The 22,983-nt window shown below is 39.8% G+C and overlaps 1 long non-coding RNA gene across 1 annotated transcript in view; it reads right to left on the bottom strand.

The window, feature by feature from the left end:
• LOC122110807 overlaps positions 1 to 22,983 on the bottom strand; it is a 158,356-nt gene that overhangs the window by 17,461 nt on the left and 117,912 nt on the right. The window contains exon 2 of the long non-coding RNA XR_006147915.1: positions 13,467 to 13,535. This is a non-coding gene — a long non-coding RNA (uncharacterized LOC122110807). The remainder of the gene's footprint in view (positions 1 to 13,466; positions 13,536 to 22,983) is intronic.

Raw genomic sequence — 22,983 nt, 5'->3', positions numbered from 1 at the left:
TGAAGATTAATAGAAGTAAAAGATTAGTTAGGTCTAGAATGGATAAATGTAAGGTAAAATACTGCCTGACAAATCACCTTTCCATTGAGACATGTTCCAGTAGATTAAATAAGTGGATTGACATACATGATGTAGATTTTAGCAAGACAATACATAACATTTTTTATTGTTGGGGAAATGGTGTTCAATTATGAGCTGCTGATAATATTTTTAACAGACAATCCTCAATACTAAATGTTTAGGGACCTCTGTAAGTAACCTCTGTTACTTACTCTTTAACATTATTAAGCACTCGAATGAAGATAAAGCTTCTTATCAGTCTAATGATAGGACCAGACCTAGAAAAGCAACTACTATGTTTCTAAATGTTAAACAAGGGAAGGGGTAACAATAAGCAACAAGAAATGTACTCATTGCCTTACTCATGTAACTGTAATACTGCTGTACAGCATTGTTACCATAAAATTTAAGCAAGATGTAAATGTAATATCTGATATACTAAAGCACAAAGCTGAAGTCAATACTGAATATAAAGCATTGGGGTTCAAACAATCCACATAATAGCCACGGAATAACAACAACTTGCTTGATAGGAATTAGTGAATTTTGCAAGAAATTTCAAAACACAATGTTCTTTATTTCCTTTGCTTTTTTTTCTCTCTCTCTTTTTTTAAGATGTCAGTCTTGGAGCTTGAATTCAGGGGATGGGTGCTGTCCTTGAGCTGTTCTGCTCAAAGCTAGTGCTCCACAATTTGAGTCACAGTGCCATTTCTGGCTTTTGGTAGTTAATCGAAGATAAGGGTTTCATAGACTTTCTTGTCTGGGCTGGCTTTGAAACATGATCCTCAGATCTCAGTCTCCTGAGTAGCTAGGATTATAGGTATGAGCCATGGACACCCACCAATGATATCTTTTAAAACAAAATAAAAAATATGCAATACTAGTGTTGTTGTCTCTTCGAGCAACTAATACACAAATAGGCCTTCTCTTTAGACTACATCTGGATCAAGCAAAATTCTTCTTCACATGTATATTAGTCACAGTTTTTTAGTGAAACAGGAGCAATAACACACACACACACACAGAGACACAAACACACACACATACACAATCTGGATGATTGTGGTTCAATAAGAGCTTTGGGGAAAAAAGGGTTCTTGACCAATAGCTGGAACACAAGGGCAGACACCTGTCACCCTCACCTGCTATCCTAGCTATGTGGGAGATGTAAATAGGCAGATTGAAATTAGGCAAGAGCTTGAGCAGAAAGCAAGACTTTATCTCAAATATAACCAGTGAATAAAGGAACTAGAGATATGACTCAGCCTCGAGCACCTGCCTAGCAAGTGTGAGGCCCTGAGTTCAAATCCCAGTACTGCCAGAGACAGACAGAGAGAAAGAGAGACAGAGTGACATAAACAGAAAGTGACTTTTTTTACATACATATAATGAAATCTATTAAAAGTGGCTCATGCAGTTACGGAGCCTGAGAAGCCCATGATCATCCATCTTTAAGCTGTGGATGCAGAAAATTGCTGTGCAGTTCAAAAGCTTGAGAGCTGTTGGACTAATGGTATCAATTCCAATTAGATGCTTAAGTTCTGAGGACCAGGAGCATGGAACCACAAGTCTCACCTCAGCCCAGAAGAAGGAAGGAGAATCTAATCTTTCTCAACCTTCTTGTTGAAGATCCTCAATGGTTTAGATGACATTCTCCTGGGGGAGGGAAATGTACCAGTTCAGAAAGATTCAGATATCATGTCCACTTAGCTGTCTGGATGACTCAGGTTGTCATAATGATCATCTTTAGAGCATTAATTCATATCTGATCAGGAGTCCTACATAAACAGATTGTATCGCTTAGCTTAACATAGTCACATGCTGCATCGACTCAGCTTTGAAAGCACCTATGGGAAATAATTTTGCCCTTACAAATTTGTACATGTGTTCAAATAGTTTTTGTGGCTCATGATGACTGGTCTGAGGGAGGATCCTGCTGTTGACACCTTAATATAAGGAGACATCTGGAAAATGAGGCAGAAATAAGCCAAAGGGGCAAAGAGTAGAAACAATGAGCTTGGGAACCATAAAGCAGGGAGCTTGGGTTGAAGACATACAGTCCAGAATGGAAGCAGGCAATCACATTGCCCTGAGCACTCCCACAGATCATTGGTTTTTATTGTAGATCCTGGGAAAGAAGCCACAGAGCAAATTTCAGAAGTACTGTTTTCCTCTTAAACTAATACAACTGCTTTTTCAATGCCAAAAATAAGAAAATAAATTTCTTATATCTCTAAACAGTGGAGACTAGCATTGAAAATTATTTTTTTCTTATTCAAAACCTCTTCCTTCCATCCATGTGTTATTACAAACACATGGCCTTTCCTGATTCTCTCATTTCATATTCTCCACCACCCTCACCTCCACACACACAAAACAACAAAAACAAAAAATAGGCCAGGGATGGAGAACTAGAAATGATTTCTAAAAAAATCAAACTTTAAACAAAAAGACCTTACATAAGGAATAAGACAAGCAGAATTTGTACCCAGGAGTTATAAAAACTGAAAGGTAAGGGGAATTTTATAGACCCAGAAAGTGATGAAATGAAGAGAAAGACATCAAGTCTACCCAAAAGGTAATAAAATATTTTATTTGTTTTTTGGTGGTCAAAAAGAAAATAAATCATTAAAATGACTGTCAGAATGCCTCAAGGATAAGGGCATTGAATTGGGTCTGGCTATAAATGTTGTAGGGAGTAATAAAAGAGTTGGTTTTGTTTCCTTAGCATTTGCTTGGGCTGAGCCTTCCTATTTTGACACAGGAATCATGGACAGCTGTAAACGTCAACCCACCCGGAGGCACATTATTGCCTTCTGAACTAGCACTCTTCAAGAATCCCAGGGCAGCTACTCCTGCTGGTGACCAGGTTTTCATCGAACTCTGATCCTGTATGACAGCCCATCAAATCACTCGGGTTATAGATCATCATCTATTTTATTTTCACAGCTACTAATTGTCTCATACACATGTCTTTATAAAGCATTTCTTTTTCTTAGTCCTAGGAACTGAAGATGAAGGAGAGAGGTCCCTGTCCTAAGGAATTCAATCGACAGTCTAAAGAACCTTGGATTAATTTTGATGTTTAATGATATATTTCAAGTGCCTGAAGATAGAAAAGGGTGGCAGAGTCACTGTTATAATAGCAACTGTTGATTTTATTTAAACCCAGGAAGGATTAGTTAAGAATCTGCAGAAGAGGTAGGATTTTCTACTAACCCACAATTCTTACCTTGCATTCTGCCTTGGATATTCTCTTATTACATGTCAAGCTTTCCTGTACACCCATGAAAGCCCAACCAAGTCTCAAGAAAAGCTCCTACTCAAAGTTACATTTGTCTAATTTGTAATGAATAAAAATAGTAAGAACTTCCAAATGTGTTTTAAAAATATCTGAATACACATGTCAATCAATATTGATCTCTGTAACATCCAAACTTGATCCAGGACACTTCACTATCATATTTGTCATCCAAATCATATACAAGATTTATGAATAGCACAGAGCAGTGACATGACAGAAGACAGGTGGTATTTATAGAACAGGAATGATGGCAGCTGCTTCTTGGAAGAACTCAGCTACACTGGTATATGCCAAGTATGAAGGCTCTCTGGGAGGTCAACATGCAGCATTACAAGAGGTTAACAGGACAGAGACCAACTTCAGGCCATCTGGAAAGTTTGGTAATTCATGTGATCATTTAAAACTAGCCATTAAGATAGCCACTTCTGACAACTGGCCAAAATAATTTCTCAAGTAGACATCGGCTACTAAAGATCTGGACCTGTAGAGCCATGGCTCCATGTGTGAGACCCATTTGTATATTTCATATTAGTAAACAGGAATTTTGGCCCTGAACTTCCATTGTCCATTCCATTGAAGGTTCTTCTCCAGTGGAAACCAGGATATGAGGCCTGAATGACTCATGGGGACCGGTAATGAAGGGATGAGTAATATTCTCTTGAAGTCATTAGTTAGGATAAGAGCAGTTGTTCCTTACCTGACAGGACAGGTTTCTCTGGCCAGCCAAGAACAGCACAAATAAATCAATGTCACTTTCTTCCCTAACATCTTAAAACCTTATACTTAAAGTCTGCATTTCAGCTCACAGTTCAAAGAAAGCTATCACAGAACTATCCCTTATGCCCCTGGCAATAACAGATGGACTGGAGATAGTTGAGAAATGACAGAGAAGACATCTGTAGCTTCAGTGGACAGAAACTCTATAGGAACACACACTGGTTCTCTACTTGGTCAGTGTCTTGGTCATTTTATGAATCCTTTGTAAAACTAAAATTATATCTTATTAAAACAGGGAAAACAAACATGTTGATGGGAAAATGAAAGACTCCAATCTGGTAGTCCAGTTCTGATGCTGTTGGTGGTTTTTTTGCTTTGTTTTGGTGGTGGTGGCAGTGGTAGTAGTGGTGATGATGTTGATGGTAGTGGTGTGTGTGTGCGTATGTATGTGTGTGTGCACGCGTGTGTGTGTACTGATACTAAACTTGAACACAGGGCCTAAGTGCTCTATTTGTTTGTTCATGACTGGTGCTTGACCTCTTGAGCCATATTTACTTCAATCAGCTTTTTGCTCATTAACTGGCCATACAGTCTCATGGATTTTTCTCCCTGGGCTGGCTTTGAACCATGATCCTCTTAGCCTGCTTAGTAACCAGGATTACTGGCTGAGTCACCAACATCCAGCAGTAGTCTAATTTTATAATTTTACAAGTGGGAACTACATCCCTTTCCAAGTCAGAACCTACCTCAAGAGCAGGTCAATGAATGCATTAGGGATTTTCACTTCCTGAGGCACCGTGTTCCCCATTACTTCCTCTATAGCATTATTCTAATTTATTAGAAATTATTTCTTAGAATTACAAAGTATCCTCTGGGAGAGAGGCATTAAACTACTGCTTACTTGTGGACAAAAGTTCTTAAAATATAAAAACTAATACATAGACTTAATAGCTGGCAAGTAAGTGCTACATTATTACCTAATAATAGGGTTGTGTTGGATAATACCAAAATGTGTGATTTGAGCCAAACTACATCTGTTTGAGAACATTGCTAAAGCTCCAAAATACACTTAAGGAAAGAGTTAACCACATGCCTGATCAAGACATACCTATAGCTTAGGGTAAAAAGCTAGGCCCTAGGGTCAGCATGTCAGCTATAGGTTGCCTGATCATCACTCACTCTTTTTCATCTGGTGGCACCACGCTAGGTAATCACACAGATCTGCAATCCCAGAGTAGCCAGTAACTGTATCTTCTTTATCTTAGCAAAGCACATTTAGCAAATGGGTCGAGGAGGGAGAAGAGTTAATAATTAGACAGAATTCAGTGTTCATAGGTTAAATATGGAGTTGCAGTTGTGGTGAAAACAGGCAAAATGTGCATAGGCTTGTCATGTTTAGATACAGAGGAAGGTTACATTCCTATTTTAGAAAGACTTCCTGTCAAGGACAAGGTTAAACTTGGAATGCTGTGCTTTAGTTGGATTGTTGATAGCAAATTTTATAGAAAGAGTCACCGAGGATGATGGGTAAGTCAGGACAATGGCTGTGACTGTGAATCAGAATCTAATGGGTGGATGATGTACAAATGTGCAAATGTGCATTCTAACCACTTAAAGTCCTCTCCTTGTCTTTCCTGCCAAGAGCCAGCCTTGAGAAAAGCACTAGTTTTTGTTTTAACTCCCTTCTGTTTATTATTGCGCAATCATCTTCCCTGTAAGAATAAGAAAAGGAGGGATCTCCACAAACTCTTAAGTACTGTTTTTCTGCGTTGGTAATAAAACCAACAAGAAAGGGGGCAATTAATACAATAATCTGGAGAGAAGTTAAACCCAGAGAAGTCAACAAAATGTCATACTGGAACCATTCTCAATGGGGATTAGGTTAGGTTTATGATTAGGTTTTCATGCATGGAGGATTTTTTTTCATGCATGCGAGGATACCACAGTGAACCACGATTTTTTAAGCCCGCTAAATCCTGCCTACTCTCCCACTGTCTGGGAAGGCCCAGCTGTGTCTCACCTGCATCCCTCCATGTAACAAATACATCTGGGCACACTCACATCTGTCTCCACAGCTCCATGTCCAATGCATGATGATGTCATTCATCTTACTAAACAGGAACCTCTCCTCCAGAGGAGCTAACATGAGCAAAACCAACCACAACTCTTGAATCAACCATGCTCCTGCTGAAACGTGAAGCTCAGGCTTTGGGAAACAAGGCTCATCAACCCAGGTAAGCTAAGAGTACTGATCTGCTTGCCAGATACATCACAGGAAGCAATTAAGTTCATGGCAGGGAAAGCACAGCCACAAAGGCTCTGAAACAGAGGCAGCTTCCTGCCTGTCTGTCCTAGCGGCAAGCTGAGTTGTTCAGCTCCAACAGCTGACCGTAAAGAACTGTTTGCAAAGAGAACGGCCTAATCTCTGCTCTAGAAGCCTGCTTTTCTACACCAGGGAATATACTGTTCCACTTGGTTTGAAAAAATAAAGAAGGAAGAAGCACTTAATGCAGTAGATGATTGTACACTCTTCAAGATTATCTGAAAGAATGGATTATGAGAGTAACAGGAGTTCCCACTAGTAGGAGGAAAATGTCTCCAGGATTTTGTGCTTGGCAATCAAGAAATCTGTCCTGCAGAACAGTTCCTGTGAGGTAGGATGAGGATGATAGAAGGGACAGGGTGCTCTGTAGAATAGGGCTCCCTAGTCTTGGCCCCAGCTTCTCTTGTCTCTTCTAACTAGAAAAGGTCTGGGGGTAACACAGGTTTTCATGTATGCAGAAGTTGTAGCAACACTCCCCAGCAACTGTCATGGATGCTAACTTGAGTCAACACAGGAGGATAATACCATCAGTTGAGTAATCTAGAGACCTCAGTGGAATTTGAGGTGGGTTGATAACTTCACTTGAGCCTGAGACTGAAGGTCTCTGCTCTACTCTAGTGCTAACTATGGAGTGAGAAATGGCCATTCAGAGACACAGGTCTACTCCTAGAAGCTAAATGTTTTTCATCCTCAGACTGAGGAGGAAACCAAGGGTTCATCGCTAAGGTATGGGTATTTTGCCCACTTCATCCATAGCTACAAGAATGACCTCAGAAAAGTCAGTGAGATTTGTCTCAGATAATCCACCTATACTACCTGGAGATCAGGCTAAATTTAGTTCCACAAATACTTTATAAAAACAGCTTTCTAGTCACTGTTTCTGTGGGATAGCCCTAAAACAAAAGGCTAAGTAAACACAACATTCTTTCCCTTGGGGCCAAGTCTTTCTTTTTTAAAAAAAATAAGTTCTTTATTGTGAAAATACTGTACAGAGGGGTTACAGTTACATGAGCAAGGTAATGAGTACATTTCTTATCAAGCATTGTTGCCTCCTCCCTTGTTTTTCCCCTACCATCCCGTCCCGCCCACCTCCTCAATTACACCCCTACACCCCTCCCACCCCTGCCTAAATTGTAAAGTTGGTTTTTCAACATAGCGTCTTGTACATCTCATTGTTAGAATGGGTCAAACTGTATCCCTAATTAAACATTTTGTTTTTTCCCTTCCCCTCCCCAAATTTTACCAATATCAAATACAGTGAAAATAGGGGTTATACCATACCATGGGGAGGAACATACAAAGAAACAAAAAAAATCACCTGGTACATTATAAATATGTTAGAAACAATAGAAAGAAAGAAAAAACACTTGTGTCCCTATCTTGGGGTTTGTTTCACTTATCTGAGCTTTTCTGCTTGTCCCAGACATATACTAGTTATTGCAAACAAGGGAAACCATGGGACCTATGTTTCTTTGGGCCTGGCTTACTTCACTTAATATATTTTTCTCCAAGTCTTTCCATTTCCTAACAAATAGGGCAATGTCATTCTTTCTGATGGAGGCATAGAATTCCATTGTGTGTATATATACCACATTTTCTTGATCCATTCATCTACTGAGGGGCATCTGTGTTGGTTCCATATCTTAGCTATGGTAAATAATGTTGCAATAAAAATAGTTGTGCTGGTAGCCTTAGTATGGTCTTGTTTGTGATCATTTGGGTAAATGCCCAAAAGTGGGATTGCTGGGTCATAGAGGAGCTCTATGTGGAGTTTTTTGAGGAACCTCCACACTGCTTTCCAAAGTGGTTGAACAACTTTACATTCCCACCAACAAGCAGTAGGGTTCCCTTCTGTCCACATCCCCTCCAGCATCTGTTGTTATTAGAGTTCTTGATTATAGCCATTCTAACTGGGGTGAGGTGGAACCTCAATGTTGTTTTGATTTGCATTTCTTTTATGGCTAGAGAGTTGAGCATTTCTTCATGTGTCTATTGGCCATTCTTATTTCCTCTTCAGAGAAGTTTTCTTTTTAAGTCTTTAGCCAACTTATTTATCAGGCAGTTGTTTCTTTGAGGATTTGTTGTTGGGGGATTTACTTTTTTGAGTTCCAGGTATATTTTATTTTTTTATTGTGAAAATACTGTACAGAGGGGTTACAACTACATGGGCAAGATAATGAGTACATTTCTTATCAAGCATTGTAGCCTTCTCCTTTGTCCAGGCATATTTTAGATATGATACCCTTGTTCATTATATGGCTAGTGAAGATCTTCTCCCAATCCATGGGCTTTCTACTGATCTTGCTAGCTATGTCCTTTGCCATACAGAAGCTCTGCAGCTTCATGCAATCCCATTTGTCCAACCTTTCTTTGATTTATTGTGTTTCTGGGTCTCTATTAAGAAAATTCCGGCCTGTGCCAAGGAGACCTAACATTTCTCCTATTTCTTTCTGTAATGTTTTCAGGGTATCTGCTTTGACTCCAAGGTCTTTGATCCATTTGGAGTTGATTCTGGTGCAGGTGATATATAAAGATCTAGTGTTAGTTTTCTACAGGTGATTAACCAATTTTGCCAGCACCATTTACTGAATAGGCTGTCTTTCTTCCATTCTATTTTTTTAGCTCCCTTATCCAAGATTAGGTGGATATAGGTCTGTGGGTCCATTTCTGGGTTTTCAATTCTATTCCATTGGTCCTAAGGTGGGGCCAAGTCTTTTTGATTAACAGTAGCCAAAAACAAGAGGCTCCCTTAAAAGCTATGAGCCCCATTAAATATTCTCATTCTTTTAGAGAATGCATTTGCTAGGAGACACTGTCAGGCCCAAGATTCACTTTCTGTTTCATGGATGAATGTAACTCCAGACAGGGTCTTGTACAATATGACCAAACTGACATATGATGTGCACAGAAAGGCCTAATCCTATTGACCCAAAGACCCAATCCTATTGTCTCTACAAACTACCATCATCCTTAAGAGAGTTGAGCAAGAAGTCAGAAAAAATAAATTTCTAATAATTTCAGAGGTACTTTGGGTTAATATTCAGACTTTGGGGCCTGGCCTCTTTTGGGAGAATCCTAGTTCTGCCTTACTTTATGACCAAGAGAAGTTACTTGGTTCCCCCACAGACTTGCTTCCCCACAGTCTTCTATACCTGACATGCTAGCCGTAAGGCCTAGCTACTTTTTTACCCTAAACTATAGGTATGTTTTGATCAGGCATATGGTTAACTCTTTCCTTAAGTATATTTTGGAGCTTTAGCAATGTACTCAAACACATGTAGTTTGGGCTCAAATCACACTTTTTGGAATTACCCAATTATAGAGTAGGGATAAAAATACTAGCTATGCATAAGATTTTGTATGACTGAGTATGGATTGAAACAGTAGTTGGCTTACAATAAGAGTGATGTTTGCTACTGGCTTCTGCTGTTTTCATTATATTCTTGGGTGTGTTCCTGAAGACCTTGGTTCCAGGGTTATCTTCTCACTGGCTAAGACCACCCTCACTCCAGGATTATTTAAAGATAAAATCAAATACTTCAGAAATAATTTCAAATTGCCTTTGAAATATGAAAATTAAGAGTCTGTGATGAATTTAAAATAGCTGTCAATTCTTTGTAACTAGTCCCATTAAGAGGTAGAGTCCAACTCCAGCTTTCCTCGCTTACATCTGGGCTAGCCCTGTGAATCTGACCAACAAATGAGGTCGAATGGGTTGGGTGATTTGAGTTCAGCTTTAAGATGGCACTTTCTGCTCTTGTTCACTTGCTGGTTTTGTCATGGAAAGGAACCTAAGCTAGCCTCCTGGAGGATGAAGCCATGGGATAGAAATTTATCTTCCCAGCCAGCTCCTAGGTACCAGCTAAGGGAAGAGTAATAAGGAACTCCATGTGAGATTAGCTGCAGGACCACACAGTTGAACCCAACCAAACTTGCCGACCCACAGAATCACCAACAAATGAAACAGTTGTTTTAAATCACAAATGGAGGGGAGTGGTTTATTATGCAATAGGTAACTGGTAGATAGCCTTGAACAAATGAGGCTTTATTATCAATAGTGCTTTGAACACAAATACACACATGTGAAACCAGGTCACTTGTCTGTTTGCCAGCAGCTTTACCAGTCTCTGCACAGAGCTTCCAAATTCTCATCCCACACACCTGGCCAATGAGGGCACTGAAGTCAGCACACTGACTTGGGAAAAGCTAAGGCCAGTTAATGATCACATCTGTAGAGACAGATGCAAACCTTTTATACCAAGGTAGCTCTTTGAAAGGGATGTGGTAGAAATGAAGGATTTCATTTCTTTTAGTCTGTGATACAAGGCCAGAAATACCATGACTGATTGGGCTTCTCTGCGAGTATTTTGTTCTATAGATCTTAAATATTCCATAGATCTTAAGTCCATGATGAGGTGTGTAGACATATTCATGGCATGAGAAAACCAAGGTCAGAAGCATCAAGTGAGAATCAAGGGGACATGTAAGAATGAACCAGTCAGTGCCAGGTACAAATGGCTTATGCTTATAATCCTTGTAGCTCCAAAGGCTAAGATTTGAAGATAGAAGTTCAAAACCAACCTGTGCAGGCTGTGTGGCTCTTATCTCTAACCAGCAAAAAAGCCAAAAAGTGGAGTTCAAGTAGTAGAGCACTAGTCTTGATAAAAAGTACCAAGGACAGTGCCAGGCTTTGAGTTCAAACCCCAGGGCCTGCACATACAGAAAATAAGAATGAACTAGGTGATCCTGTGGTCCAGGTGATATGTGCCAAGAATTCAGGGAGCCACAACACTGTCAGTTTTCTACTGGTCAAAATAAGCAAAGAACTTCTCATGTTTTTGGTTTTTGTTTGGCAAATTTTTGGCTCTTGCAGAGATAAAATGTCAATGGTAAGTTTTGGCCAGTGTGGAAATCAGCAAGTTCCAGACTTACATATTTGCATGTGGGCTGGACCCTGTTCTGTGCTGTTTGCTGGGTTGTTACCTAGTTCTGTCACTAGTTTTGTTTTGTTTTTCTGGTACTAGGGCTTGAACTTAGGGCCTTATGTTCTTCGTTAGCTTTTTCACTCAAGACTGGTTTTTTTCCCCCCCACTTGAATAACATCTCTATTTCTCACCTTTGCTGGTTAACTGGAGATAAGAGTTTCTTGGATTTATCTGCCCAGGCCAGCTTCCAACTGGGATCTTAACATCCTGAGTAGCTAGGATTATAATGGTGAGCCACCAGTGCCTGGTTAGTCCTACTATATTTTGGCCTGGTGGTCTAACTTTGGGAACTTACCTAATCTCTTTAACTGTCAATTTCCTCAACTGTAAAAAGTAGATATTATTAGAATCTTCTTCCCAGAATGTACACAAATCTTTTTTATTTTTTTATATTTTTGGGGGGGTCCAGTCGTGGGGCCTGAACTCTGGGCCTGGGCGCTGTCCCTCAGCTCTTCAGCTCAAGGCTAGCGCTCTACCACTTGAGCCAGTGCCACTTCCGGCTTTTTTCTTTTTGCTTATGTGGTGCTGAGGAATGGAACCCAGGGCCTCAGGCATACAAGGCGAGTGTTCTACCACTGAGCTACCTTCCCAGCCCTGTACATAAATCTTAGTCTGATACTTGGCAGAAATTATAAGCTAAGAAAGGATAGCGGTAGTGATGTTGGTGATGGTGATGGTTAATAATCGTTAGGTACCGTTCATCATCATGGTTATCACTATCAATGGGATGATGGTTACATTCCCAACACTGTGGTTAATACTATGACTTGCAAGGAATTAATTTTTCTTGCCTTGGAAAATGACCCTGCTCTCTGTATATTTCAAGGCTAGACTGCCATCCCCATGAGCTTCACATTCTTTGGAATTATTAATGGCAGATTCTTCCATAGCTCATACACCTCCCAGTATCCCCCGAGGAGAAGAGTGATGATAATATACAGATTCCTACTTGTTTTGGGGCGCCTAATTAGGGTAGTACAATGTCATCTATTTACAAAGGCAAAGAGTAAGGCAGACTAGTAGATATTTTACAGAATTCTGCTTTGTACTTAAAACATATAATTATCATTAACAAATACCAGCACTAATAATTCAATCTGCTCTTTTGACAAGAAAAAAAAAAAGAATGTAAATATGGCCCTGGCTCAATTGGCTCACATTCTCAAACCATTTCCTCTGGGTACTTGCTCCATCCTTGCCACCGTTCACATGCAAGGTGGGAGGTCTTTTTGCACGGCAGAGGCCTCTGGGCTGGAAGTACATTATGGGAACAGCCTGGGAAAAGGTTATACAGCAGATGGTTCAGTCCCTGAGGCGGCAGACATTCCTTGACATTGCTTGACATTTGCAGCCTGACTTCAGCAAACCAGACCTCTGCTTTTGATTTCTTCAACTTAGAAAACACAAATGACCTAACAATCTAACCTGATCAGCCTCTGTACTAAACACCACCCCTAAAGTGAAAAGGGAAAACGAAATAAAAAGCCATCATCACTGAAACACAGAACCTTACATGTGCCCACATCTACATTATTTCCTCTTTTTTTGTCAAAGCAACACTCTCTTCCTGTTTCAGATCAGTAAATATTTTCAAAATTTAGTATGTAAATGTTCAATAATTACAGATGCTCGGTAAATAGTCCATATGAACTAAGTGCAGTAAAGAATATATTTTACTTAGTTAAAATACTTTTGAGCATCACCTCTCAGCCCATAAACCATGAAGCCAGGCATTGGGAAGCATACTCTGGATGGGATCTCTTTAAAGTGATAAAAATAAGATGTCTTCTTTGGTAAGCAGAGAAGTCTTTGATCCACTAACCATTCTCTGGACTTGGAGACTTCCTCTTCGGGTTCACCACTAATGTAACAAGTTCAAACCAGGCTTCCAAACTCCAGGACCATGGTGTACAGCAGGGGGTACAGTAGAATAGAAAACTGCCTTGGCAAACTGCCAAGGAGATGAGCAAAATACAGAGTCTCAAGGAATTTAAAAGTCTACATGGATCTCCTACAGCCTAAGACAGAGCTCCCTACTGGAAATTTGGAAGTTATTTACAATAGCTGAGATTCTTACCTTTAAGAAAGACAGTGTGGTTATGCAGGTCCACTCTGAACAATGAAGTTTGCATCTAGAGTAGCCAGGCTTCCAAAGCAAGGGGAAAACAAAGATCAGAGTTGATAAACAATTGGAATACTTTCTAACCCAAACCAGCAGGTCTCCAGATGTCTGAAGACTTTAGAGAATAGAGCTGCAAAAACAATCCATTGAACAATATCAAATGCATGAAATCCCATGGAATCAGATCAAGGTGGAACCATTTGTGTAGCAGAGACTGAGCAGACACTGAGCTAACATTTTACTAACACACCTGGGCTCTGTCTAATTAGAAGTGAGAATAAATGGTGAAATCATTCACCTCATCACATCCCTCCACAAAAATGGTTGTTTAACAAAGGGCTGGCAGAACTCTCCATTACACTGACTTCCATTGGGGTATTTGGCAAGCTGTAGCATTCACACATTCACCATATCCACAAAGAAGACTCTATGGCATTATAATCTTGGTTTGGAGGAAAGCCCTACCAGCTGATGAAATAATGACAACATGAGACTCAAATCTAGATGAGGAGGTGGAGGGAACTGGAATCTTTCCCTACTTGCACTGAAGTAAATATAAAACAAGAATTATACCCAACATTAATAAAATTCTATGAGATATATCCCTATCTGTGACAGTTTATTTTATGTGTCAGCTTCACTAGGCTATAGTGCCCCCAATGTTTGGTTAAATACCAGTCCAGATGTTTCTGGGAAGGTGTTTTTCTAAGATGTGCTATCAGAAGACTTTCAGTCAAGTAAATCACCCTTCATAATGTAAGTGGGCTTCATTCAAACAACTGAGGCTCTGATAGGGAAGTCTGAAGTCCTCCAAGAAGGAATTCTGCCCCTACAGTAACACTGAAATCACCATGTCAGTAATAGCTCTTTTGCAGCTTTCCTGACTATAAGCCTGCTCTGAAGCTTTCAGAAATGCTAGGCTATTCAATAATGTAGATCAATTCTTTTTTGTAGTTTTTTAATGTAAAAATGCTGTACAGAAGGGTTACAGTTACATGAGCAAGATGAGTACATTTCCTATTGATCATTGTTGCCTCCTCCTTTGTTTTCCCCCTACCATCTCTTCCCTCCCACCTCCACAACTACTCCTGCCCCCCACTGAAGTTGTAAAGTTTGTTTTCAACAGTGTTTTGTATATCTGATTGTTACAATGGGTCAACCTGTATCCTTATTTAAGCATTTTCTTTTTTCCCTTCCGCTCAACAAATTAGAGAAGTGTATATTTTTTATCATCTTCATTTAATTGACAGGATCTCTGAGCAGATACAGTAGAAAATAACTTACTATATTTTTCATATGAGATATGATGTTAATGTAGTTCACAAAAGTAATTAGGTTAAAAAAAATAAAAGAAGTAAATAATAATCTGACCTCCTGGCTTGATCCAGGGGCTAAAATGATCCGTTCTGGAGCAATCAATAAACTCCATGCCCCATCATTTCTCTTAACAAAAAGTTGGGTGGAAATTTGACTACCGTGTGAGATTGTTGTCCTCCTGCTATGAACCTGTTTAAAGCCATTTAGCAATGGTTTTACACCATTGCCAATTAGGGTAGAGCCATAGAAATCTCACCACAGACAGATTTATAAGCTCAAGAAATATAAATCTAAAGGATAAAAGTTTATTTTTTGTTTTTGCACTTGTATAAGTCCTATGTGCCCCCTGCATGCAAAAAGTTTACTGCTTGGTTTTTATTTAAATTCTTAGGTATCTTCAAATACTTGTATAAAGTGATTTCATTCAACTGTCAATTTGTGTGTGTAATGCATCTTGATCAATGTCATCCTTCCATCATGCTCCCCACGCCTCAATCAATCCCAACCTCACCCATCCTTGCACATTTCCTACTTCCATTTTGATGTACGTACATTGAATATTATTACTGTATCACCTACCTTTCCTCTCCCCTTAACTGCCCCCCCAAACAAGACATGAAGTTTACTATTCTAACCACTTTAAAGAATTCAATCCAGTGGCACTGAGTAGATTCATAGTTTTGTGTAACCATTGCCATTATCCGTTTCCAGAACTTACTCATTACCTCAGTTGGGAGCTCATACCCATTAAACACTAACCCACTGCTAGCCTTGAGCAAGAAAACTCAGAAACAGCACCCAAACCCTGAGTTCAAGCCCCAGGACTGGCACACATGCACGCCTGCGCGTGCACGCATACACACACACACACACACACACACACACACCACACCACACAAAACAAACCAATAAACAAAAACCCCACTAACTCCCCACCTCCCCTCCCTTTAGCTGTGATGGACTCTCTCTTACCTTCTGTCTCTATGAACTTGCCTACCTTGGTTACTATGATACCTGTTATATTTCTGTCTAGCTTATTTTACTTTGTATAGTGTTGTGAAGGCTCATCTGTTACTGTAGCATATGTCAGAATGTCAGTCCTTTTTATGACTGAATAATATTTTATCAAGTAAACACCACTGTTGTTTATCCCAGAATCTACTTCATACAGTTAATTGACCATATAATTACTGAGCATTTAAAATGTGAAGAGTCTTAATTTTTTAAATATTAACTTCATCCTAACAACAGTGACTACAGAAGAAGCAGAAGAGCTACTCCACAAGGAACCAATTAATTATACGAATCCTGCTTTCAGAATCCACAGCAGTAGCAAGAAAATAAAAACCATTAAACAGTTCCTTCCCTAAGGGTTTGGTGAATCCCTCCCCACAATCTTAATTAATGTTCTTTATATTTAAGGCAGGAATGAGATTAGATATCCCCCACTATGTGGCCAACATACCCTGTAACATTCAATATCACTGCCCAGAGCTGTCCAAATGTGTCATTCTTGACCCCCAACCCAGGGATAATGAGTTTCTATCAAAACAGCTGATATCCAGAACTCAGAAACTGCAGTACCATGAAGTGCTGGTTTCTAGCCCTGCGGATAAAACACCCTCACAAAATCAAACTGAAAGGCACGTCTTTCTTTCACTGCTGCCTATCCAAAAGCTTTCATTGTAACCTGCCTTCTGTGCAGAAATGTGTGTACTCACAGGAACGGCACTCCCCAACCAGAAAACTGAATAACTGAAAGGGAAGAGGGAAGCTCCACTCCACAAAGGTTTTCATTTTTGAAGTGAAGAACAGATGGTATGAGGGGGAACACCACTGTCTACCTGAATTCACAAAAGTGGCCTAGTGGGAGTCATCCTAAGCTGCCCACAGGAACAATAACCACAACAGAAAGCCCATTCTGCTCAGTGGCAAGGGAATGGCAAGCAAAATCAAGAGCCATAAAGGATCCAGACCACTGTGTGCAGTAAAAATTTCTCAGATGGGAGGATCTGCTGTCATCTCAGATTGTTAGCATTTGGCTGAGCTGAAGTTCATTCACTGCTTTTGGGTACAGTTAGCTGGAAACACGGTATTTTAACAACAAAAGCTGTTTTAGAAAGTTATAGAACATTAAGCCCTGAGTTCCTCCTGCAAGTTTGTGAAGACTGACTTTTAGAGCAAGAGTTTTGTTATTGTTGGTTTTCTTTTTGAATAAAGACTAAATGTTAAGATTATCCTTTTTGTTATACAGGTTAGCGATATAGTATTTCTTTTTTGCATATACTTTTTTATTGTAAAAATATTGTACAGAAGGGTTACAGTACAAGAACAGAAGTACAGAACAAGGTAATGAGTAATTTCCTATCAAGCATTGTTACCTCCTCCTCTGTTTTTCCCCTACCATCCCTTACCTCCCACCTCCACAACTACACTATGCCTAAATTGTAAAGTTCATTTTTCAACATAATGTTTTGTGCATCTCATTGTTAAAATGGGTCAACTTGTACCCTTATTTAAGCATTTTCTTTTTTCCCTTCCCCTCCCCAAATTAGAGAAGTGTATATACAAGATGCAGGGCACAGACATCAAATATGTTGAAAATGGATTATACCATGGGGGAGGAACATACAAAGCAACAAAAAAATCACATGGTATATTATAAATACGAAGAAACAATAGCAAGAAAGAAAAAAACCACTTGTCCCTATCTTGGGGTTCATTTCGCTTAACATCATCTTATATGGTCATATGTACATAGCTTTTGGCCTTTTCTGCTTGTCCTAGACATATACTAGTTGTTGCAAACAAGGGAAACCATGGGGCCTATGTTTCTTTGGGCCTGGCTTACTTCATTTAATATAATTTTTTCCAAGTCTTTCCATTTCCTAACAAATGGGCAATGTCATTCTTTCTGATTCAATGCAATACCTATCAATATTCCAACCTCATTCTTCAATGAGATAGAAGAAGCAATCCAAAAATTCATATGGAGCAATAAAAGACCCCGATAGAAAAAACAATCCTTAACAGAAAGAATAGTGCTGGAGGAATATCAGTACCAAATTTCAAACTCTACTACAAAGCCATAGTAATCAAAACAGCTTGGTACTGTCACAAGGACAGACCTGAGGACCGATGGAATAGAATCAAAAACCCAGAAATGAACCCACAGATCTATAGCCACCTAATCTTGGATAAGTAAGCTAAAAATAAATAGAATGGAAGAAAGACAGCCTCTTCAGTAAATGGTGCTGGCAAAATTGATTAATCACCTATAGAAAATTAACACTAGATCCTTCTATATCACCCTGCACCAGAATCACCTCAAAATGGATCAAAGACCTCGGAGTCAAAGCAGACACCCTGAAAACATTACAGAAAGGAGTAGGAGAAACCCTAGGTCTCCTTGGCACAGGCCAAAATTTTCTTAATAGAGACCCAGAAACACAACAAATCGAAGAAAGGTTGGACAAATGGGATTGCATGAAATTGAAGAGCTTCTGCATGGCAAAGGACATAGCTAGCAAGATCAATAGAAAGCCCAGGAATTGGGAGATCTTCACTAGCCATATAACGAACAAGGGTATCATATCTAAAATATACTTGGAACTCAAAAAAAGTAAATCCCCCAACAACAAGTCCTCAAAGAAACAACTGCCCTATAAATAAGTTGGCTAAAGACTTAAAACGAAAACTTCGAGTTCCGGGAAGATGGCAGAGGAGAAGCTGGAATCTGAACAAGCTCTTGCATAGAAAACAGTTTCAGAGTTCCAGTGAACAGTCCCAAGCCAGAGAATCACACCAAGTGTGCCATCACAGGACAGAGAGTTAGTCAAGAGAGGGGAAGCCAAGCAGACACATCTGAGCAGCTGCCGCTGCGGCGGCAGGGTCGCAGCGGCGACCACCGCCGCGGAGGCATACCTGAGACAGTCCGGGACGAAGGAGCCAGACGCAGCAGACGAGCGGATTCTACTCAACACCAGCAAGAACCCACAAGGAGCGGACAACTTCATCCTGCACTTTGCAGACCAGAGACGACCCGGGATCCAAGACTCCGCGTGAGTAGAAGCCCCACTTCCTCACTCCTTCTCTGGGAGAAGAGGAGGGAAGGCCACCCCTCCCCCCCAGCACCGGTGATCTCCATCTTGGATACTGACAAAGCTCGGAGGAGCGGCTAGCTCCAGCTCAGGCCTTGGAATAAAACGAGTCATTTAGCAGGTCACAAGAACTTAACGGCGAAGTGACCTCACAGACTCAGTTCCATCCAGGGAAAAGTCACCCAGCTCAGGCGCCAGCCATTGGAGTGGCTCTCCTCACCGGGTAACCAGAGCCAGAGGCTGCCCGGCCCTCTAGCAGCCACCACAATCAATTGAAAAACAGAAACCCTGAGAATGGCTCCAGGCTGGGTGCTGTGAGTTTTTTTTTTTCACAAAATAGCCCCAGGGAAAAGCTACTGTTCCTTGAAAGGCCTCAACTCTACCCAGAACCTAGCCTCATCACTGCATCCCCCTCTTTTGTGATTCTCAAAGCAGATCACCCTCCCAGTAAACTAACCTGGGAGGGGGATCTCAAAATCTTGGGTAAAGCAGAGCATTTTTCTGCCTGTTCCAACAAACTGACTTAAGAAACCAATCAAGCCACAGGACCTCAAGCTGACCAGAGACTCCAACCAGACTCTGATTACAGACAAAAGGGAGATACAGGACTCTTCCCACCCCTCCCAAAAAAAAAAAAAATCAAAGAACTTTTTTTTTCTTCTTCTTCTTTTCTTTTTTTTCTTTTTATTGTTTTGTTTTTTTTTCATTTTTTTGTTACCTTATATATATATAAAATTTTTTTTGCTTTTCTAAAACTTTTATTAATCTTTAATTTTTGCCTCTTCTGAAAAAATAATTGTTTTCCATTAACTTTTTTTTTTTTCTCCTCTTATAATTTTTATTTTAGGAATACGTGAATGTGTGTTTTCTTTTCTTTTCTTGTCTTCTTTCTCTTTTTCTTTCATTCTTAATTATCTTTTTGTTTTTTTTTTCTAGCTCTACTGAACTTCTGATCTTTTCTTCTCACTTTCCTATCCTTTCCATCTTTTCCTCTTTGTTCATCTTTATGTGACTTAACTCTTGTCCTGCACATCCTCAGATAAACCCGTAGTTAACCAGTAGACCCTATCCCCCATTGTGTACACACTTAATCCACAAACTTATTACTCAATTCAAAACCTCTGAGACTTAAATTCATTAATAGCAGTACTACCTCTTTATACCTATATAATATTTTAAGCATTTTTTTAAAGTTTTTCTCATCTCCTCTATGTCCCTCCCTTTCTCTCAACATATTCATATTCCTCTATAAATAGATGGTCTTTTAATCTCTAAAATAACATTAATTTTTACGTTTCTATCTTATTTTCTGGTCTCTTTTCATTCCCCTTTCCCTTTCTTCTTTTTCTCTCTCTCTCTACTTACATCCTACCCAACCTATTTCCTGCATTGTGATTAGGACATAGTTAACTCTCCCTGTGCCTCCCCACACCAATCTATTCCTATTTTTTACCCACATCTCTCCCTAACCCTAATAATTTCTGGTTTTCCAAATTCTTCTCTGCGGTTCGAAGTCCTTTAACATATAGTTGTTTGATGTCGAATAGATGTATCTGTTGAACTAGATTGTATCTGTAGACTATTGACTGTACAAATGCAAACTTTGGTTGATGGTTGCCTTAAGATAGTGTTCTAGCACAAAACTGGTGCTATCTTCATCTCAAATGGGCAGAGTAAGCCGGAAAAACACAAGAAAAATGGCAAATTCGGGTATCTCAATTCCCAATCCTGATAATCAGGGGTTAGAACAGATAATGAATAATCCAGAGGAGAGTTCCCAAACAGCTCTACAAACACTGCTGGCAAACATGATAAATGAAAAGTTTGACAACGTACAAAGGACTCTGTATGAGCGTGATAGGGAGAGAGAGGAGGCATCCCAGAAGTTTATACAGGAATATCATAAGCGTGAGGAAGCTACTCAAAAACTGATACAGGATTTGCGTGAACAACTTGAGAATACTCAAAGAGAAAGAGAGGAATGGCGTGAGCAGGCTGAGAACACTCAAAGAGATCTGCAGGAATCCCACGAACGGGAGGAAGCTAATCAAAGAGTAATACAGGAATTGAGAGACCAGGTAGAGAACACACAAAAATCACTAAAGGCATTCATGGAATCCATTAACAAAGAGCTGAAGGAAGTCAGGGAGACCACAAAGGGAATGCTGAATGGAACCCAACAGAAGGAATGGGAGCCCAAAGAAACCATAACCAATCAACTAAGTGATTTGAGGACAAACACTGAACACCAAATTAAGGAAGTAAAGAAATTCATACAAGACCTAAAACAGAGCTTCAACAAAGAACTTGAAGCCATCAAAGCTGACCAACTAGAAGGAAAAGAGATAAAAAACAAAGTAGAGAGTCTTGACAGCAGGTTAGACCATGCAGAAGATCGAATCTCAGGGATTGAAGACAGCCTAGATATTATAGAGAAAGAACATACAACCATCCAAGACAAGTCCAAGAAATATGATAGATCTATCCAACACCTGGAAGACACCATCAGAAGGCCTAATCTAAGGATAATGGGTGTAGAGGAGCACCTAGAAACAGAAGTTAATGGTCTAGGAAATCTGTTTAACAGGATCCTAGCAGAGAACTTCCCAAACATGCAAAAAGATAGGCCTGTCCAGATACAAGAAGCCTTTAGAACCCCAAATAGACCAGACCAGAATAGGACATCCCACCGTCACATTATAATCCACACAGGATCAACTCAGAACAAGGAAAAGATCCTTAAAGCTGTCAGAGAGAAAAGGGTAATCACTTATAAAGGGAAACCAATTAGAATCACCTCAGATTTCTCAGCAGAGACAATCAAAGCAAGAAGAGCCTGGAATGATGTATGCCATGCCCTAAAAACAAACAACTATCAACCAAGAATACTGTACCCAGCTAAACTCTCCTTCATAACTGAAGGCCAAATAAAAACCTTCCATAGCAAAGAAAAATTGAAACAATACATCTCCACCAAACCAGCCCTACAAAAGATTCTTAAAGATGTCCTACACATAGAAAACCAACAAGACCGCAATAAAGGCCAAGAAACTGCACCCAAACTGAGAATCCAAGAACCATAGGAAGAACCCAGTTTTCGCAGCCCCCAAGAAGGTAGATAACATGGCAGGAACTCCCAAATACCTCTCAGTCCTATCTCTTAATGTTAACGGACTGAACTCTCCAATTAAGCGACATAGACTGTCTAGTTGGATTAAAAAACAAGACCCTTCTATCTGCTGCCTGCAGGAGTCACATCTTGCCCGTAAAAACAAACACATTTTCAATGTTAAAGGCTGGAACAAAATCTACCAAGCAAACGGCCCCCATAAACAGGCGGGAGTTGCAATCCTAATATCAGATAAAATAGACTTCAAATTAAAATTCGTGAAAAGAGATAAAGAAGGTCGCTACATACTAATTAAAGGATCTCTCCTTCAGGAGGATATTACAATTCTAAATATCTATTCGCCAAACAATGGAGCACCCAAATTTATCAAAGAAACACTACTTTCCCTCAAATCCCATATAGATCCAAAGACATTAATTGTTGGGGATTTTAACACACCACTCTCCCCACTAGATAGATCAACTCGGCAAAAACTCAACAGAGAAACCGCAGATCTAAACAGCTGCATAGATCAACTAGACTTAACAGACATTTACCGAACATTTCACCCAGCAGCATCAGAATACACGTTTTTCTCAGCAGCACATGGAATGTTTTCTAAAATAGACCACATTTTAGGCCACAAAGCAAACTTGTCTAAATTCAGAAACATTGAAGTTATACCTTGCATTCTCTCTGACCACAAGGGAATAAAGTTAGAACTCAACACCAAAAGCCACCAAAGAAGTCCGGTATCACATGGAGGCTGAACAACACACTGTTGAATCATGAGTGGGTCATGGAAGAGATTAGAAAGGAAATTCAAATGTTCATGCTATTCAACAAAAATGAACACACAAAATACCAGCTCCTCTGGGACACAGCAAAGGCAGTACTCAGAGGCAAGTTTATAGCTCTGAGCTCCTACGTCAACAAATTGGAGAGA

This window comes from Dipodomys spectabilis, unplaced genomic scaffold (genome assembly GCF_019054845.1).
Source record: "Dipodomys spectabilis isolate Male_0828 unplaced genomic scaffold, ASM1905484v1 ptg000081l, whole genome shotgun sequence".
Classification (NCBI taxonomy): domain Eukaryota; kingdom Metazoa; phylum Chordata; class Mammalia; order Rodentia; family Heteromyidae; genus Dipodomys; species Dipodomys spectabilis.
The sequence above is the reverse complement of the archived record's forward strand: the minus strand, read 5'-3'. Positions and strand labels throughout refer to the sequence as shown.